Genomic DNA, 4,946 nt, shown 5'->3' with positions numbered 1-4,946 from the left:
TATTGGAAGACTGAAAGAGAATGGCTGTTTGGTGTCCCTAGTTCCTGGCCATCATAGAAACACTTAGGATTTGAGGGTGTAGAGGGCAGAATGATTCTCCTATGAGAATGCACATGCAGTCACAAGAAGTGTGTCCAGCTCTAGGCTCCCCACTACAGAAAGGATGTGGACAAACTGTCCAGCGGAGGGCAATGGAAATGATTATAGGGCTGGGGCACATGACTTATGAAGAGAAGCTGAGGGAATTGGGTTCATTTAGTCTGGAGAAGAGAAGAGTGGGGCGGGGGGAAGGATTTAATGGCAGCCTTCAACTACCTGAAGGGGGGATCCAAAGAGGATGGAGCTGGACTGTTCTCAGCGGTGCCAGATGATAGAACAAGGAGCAATGGTCTCAAGCTGCAGCAAAGGAAGTTTAGGTTAGTAGGAAGAACTCTATCATGAGGAGGGAAGTAAAGCACTGGAGCAGGTTACCCAGGGAGATGGTAAAATCTCCATCCTTGGAGGTTTTTAAGACCTGCCTAGACAAAGCCTTGGCTGGGATGATCTAGTTGGGGCTGGTCCTGCTTTGAGCAGGGGGTTGAACTAGACGACCTCTTGAGGCCCTTCCAACCTTCATTTTCTATGATTCTATGAATTGTTCAGAATGTTAATAGTATTATTGATATCATTATTTATGTATATTGCAATAACCCTTACAGGCTCAATCACTGACCCATGGTGCCACCCAGTGCAATAGCAAGGGGGGTGTGGGTGAGTGGGGCAACCACCCTGGGCGCTGAAGCAAAGGGCACCAACAGGTGTTGCCCAGCCAGGGGACGGCATGGGACAGAGCTGTGAGCAGCTTGTTTGGGGGGATATTGGGGACGGGGAGTGTGGCTCCTGCTGCTGTGTGCACTCCCAGGCAAGCATGGGGGCGTGTAGCCCCCAGACCTATGCACAGGGTGAAGGCAGGCTGCCACTATAGGTTTTGCCTCAGGCACCAAACTTCCTTGCTGTGGCACTGGTGCCACCCGGCTCTGTCTTCTGTCTGACTTCAGGCTAATATGGCTAACTACCTGTCTACACAGGAGAGGAGAGGGGAAGTGAGGCAGAAGAATGGGAGTAGGGAGCACTTCCCTTCCAAGGAACAGCCTCTGGGTCACTCAACATAGCTTATACATTGGTGCAGAGGAACCAAGAAGGAGCATAGTGATAACTCTACTAACTGCTCTCGAGACTGTTGCAAACTGATGGCCCCATTCACCATCCCTGCTCCTTACTTTAAACTGTAATTGCCTGGGGAGATGAGCTGGAGGAAGGTGATGAAGCAGCAAGATGGGCATTAGCAGAGAGATGTAGATTTCCCATCATCTCAGACTCAGAGCTCTCTTCCTAATGCCAACTACCACCACCTTTTTTTGCCTTCTCTTCCTTCTCCCTTCAACCTGGAACCTTACAAGTCTTAAGACACTTTGTTCTCCTGCTCCAAAATCAGGTTCCTTCAGTTTGTAAAGTTGGTGAGGTTTTATTTTATTTTTTTTGGCTTTTTTAATGTAAGATTAATTTATACTCAGTACTGTATTTAAAGTTGTAAAAAAAAAAAAAACCAAAACCAAAAAAACCCCCAACAAAACAAAACAAAAACTCTCAACAAAGTCTGATATTTGTGTGTATGTTCTACAGTGGGCAATATTAAAAAGGGGGTGGGAAATCGAAGGCCAGCCAGGGAATCTCTTTAATTTCTAGAACATTGTAACTGAGATTACAGAATTAGAGCAGCCAGCATAGGAAAAGTCCTTGCTTTTCACATGCACACACATACACACATGCACACCCTTGTCAGTAGCCAGGGCAAGGTTGTTCCCTACAGCATTATTCCCCACTGGACTGGGCCTTTCCCACTAGACTGGGCTATCTGGTTTTAAGTGACTCAGGTGTTGGGGTTTTCCCAGTCTTTAAAGCTCCACCGTTGGCAGACATTCCAGCATCCAGCCAGAACACTCCTTTGTTCACTTCCACCTTGTTAATTCACGTTTTATTCCTTTGAACAATTCACAACAATTCATTTCCCTCCATGGAATTTACTGTCTTCAAAGACTTGCAAACAGCATATCCCTCCTGTTAGTCAATGTCTAGACAGTTTCAGCTCTTTTTCTCTTTCCTCATAAGGGTTCAGAAGGCCAATGTGTTTCCCCTTCCTCTGAGTAAGGGAGGTGTTGCGCATTCTGGCACCCATGTGTAAGACAGCTGTCCTATGCCTCTATGCAGTTAGCATATAGGTGGGTATAAGCAGCCTCCTCCCTCTGGGCCAGTCCACAAGCAGCTACTGAATCTCCCTTAAAATGAGCAAACTCCTAGGCTACAAAAAGACTGCATTTGTCCCAGGATAAACCATTTTATCCAGGAACAAAGTGCAGTTGTTCAGATACTAATGTTTGTTGCCTCGGGATAAAACCTAAAAAGGCTCACAGTATAAGAAGTACTAACAGTTTATCCCAGGACATAGTAAAGTGTGTCTGAATGGTCATCCTGGGATTACATCATTAAATCAATGGCGGAAAAGCAGAAGTGCATTCAGCCATGTACTAAACCCTGATTAGAAGGGTAATGTGTGTATATACCAGTCTCAGCATTTTCTGTTATGGGTCAAACACAGGCACAACTTGTCCAAGGTCAAATGCAATGCGTGTTCCCATCCCTAGAGCCATTCCCCCTATGCCTTCATTCCCTAATTCCACTGCCTTGCTCATTGTCCCTGTTATACATTGTTTTTCTAACTAGGAAAGTAACTCTGAAGTTTGGAGAAGTAGCACATAAAACTCTGCAGGCAGCAATTTGAGTTCAGTTGTATCAGGCTACCCCAGAATTTCCCCTGCAGTTTCGCTCAGAGACATTAGTCTTCCCTTTCCTTCCTGAAGTACCCAATCCTCTGTGCTCTGTGATAGAAGGAGCTGTACAACAGCCACCAAAATACTGAGCAGAGAGGGTAGGCCTAAACAGGAACTGCTCATTCTGCTCCATAGGTAGCAAATCCATGGAGCCCCCATGTCTTGCTTAATCCTCAGTTAAGAGGCTCCCTCCAAATGCAGGGCCTGGGGTCTGGGGTTCCAAGGATCCTGTCATACTCCACCAATCTTCATTTAAATTACAGAGGCCAAAAGGGAGTTTTGCCTGCAGCCTGCACAGCACAGTGGGATTAGCAGGGCAATGGTACTAAGGAAATCTAGGACAGATGATAATGCTGCTGTCTTTGATCTAGAAATTGGGACTGGGATGTCTGTGAGAACAGGTGTTTTCTCCTCAAACTCTTCCAGGATGGTCTTGTGATTTGAGGGGCTTCAGGGAGGTTGATACAAGGGACATTGGATGTAAGGCAATGGAGAAACGGGTCCCTGCAAGAAATTTTACTTCCACTTGTGAAGAAAAAGGAAGAGCTGCATTCCCACTCCATAAACCTGGGATAGGACATGTTCCCTGTCTGCCCTTTATACATATATGGCCCCTGCTGCAGCCATTCAAAGAGCCAAGTGCAAAGCCATCTGCAAGACTGGTAACAAGCAGGTTTGTATCTAGGTTCAAACTATGCTAAGGTGAGTAAGTGTGTTGCAAGAAACCATTGCTTAGAAAACCCTGACATTACAAGAAGCATCTTGCTCCCCTATGTAACAGCTGCCTTAGCTAATTGTAATACCTAACTGCAGTATCTTGGAGTACACTTGGGGTAATCAATAATGTTTTCTCTACAGTGAAGCCAAGAAACTACAGCAATGCAACTGCACAGGTACAGTCACACCTCCAAAGTCTATCTCATAAACCAGTGCCTTGCATTTAGAAATTACGTCTGTTCCCAGAAATTGTGCTGGACCCTACTGAGTAAATTCTTCAAGTTGTGCAGTGTGCTGCCCATAGAAGTGCCAAAGGGTTTCTGAATATTCAGGACAGTGAGGCCAACTCTTATGATTTTGTTCTGTATCTTAAGAGAACTGATGCTTTTACTTAAAGCCCCAGGTTTTGAGGACAAGGGACTATGTGGAAAGTTCATCTTCCATTAAAAAAATGTGTCTAACCCTTGGGCCTGGTGTAAAAAGCCTGAGAATTTGATATAAGAGCACATGACATTAATGACTAAAAAACCCGAGCAGGCAAATAAAAATAACGGTGTTTATTTATTTTTTTTCTCTCATGAGTTTTCAATAGTTAGGGTTAGGATTAGCAATACTGAAAACGTTTCATAACAACCAATTAGATATACTGGGCACATCTACACATGCAATTAATGTTATTTGGCTTTCTACTGCACAGTAAATAGTTTAAGTATTGCACAGTAAGTACCTGCTAATTTACTGTACAGTAGGTACTTGCACATGTAGATGATGACGCTTTACTGTGCAGTAGATTAGTCTACTGTGCAGTAAAGCATCTTGTGCAGACACAGCCACTGTATCCTCACTTAGGGAGTAACTCAAGAAAATGATGTGCTTAAATCTTAAATTTTGTCCAATAAGGGCTGAATTCTGAGGACTCATTATTGGGACTGAAACACATGCTTAAAGTTATGCTCTTGCTTGAGTGCTGCCCTGAGTGGGGAAGCTTTTCTGAATCAGACCTTTCAACAGCCAGCCTGTGACCATCACACTGCTGAACATGGGACTGGCGCTAGTGACTTCAATGAGCCCACTGGTGTGAGTAACTACACATTAATGTCAGCTAAGGAGGTGGGTCACAACAAAACCGTTGCTGTAACCAGGGCCTCTGTGTTGTGTGTATGTTTGTACATGCCTCAGAATATGTCCATGTCTTTCTATAAGAGTATGTGTGGGGGCGAACTGTGTGTGGGGCGCAGCAAGGGGAAAAAACAGAACACAAAGGAGGAGGAAAATATGAGGAATTAGAAACGCAAAGGCCGCAAATCCAACTGTGCAGCTGTTTATCACTTATCTTCTCACCACCCGTGACCAAATTCTGTT

Source organism: Crocodylus porosus, unplaced genomic scaffold (assembly GCF_001723895.1).
Source record: "Crocodylus porosus isolate Cpor-Errol unplaced genomic scaffold, CroPor_comp1, whole genome shotgun sequence".
NCBI classification, from domain to species: Eukaryota; Metazoa; Chordata; order Crocodylia; family Crocodylidae; genus Crocodylus; species Crocodylus porosus.
The sequence above is the reverse complement of the archived record's forward strand: the minus strand, read 5'-3'. Positions refer to the sequence as shown.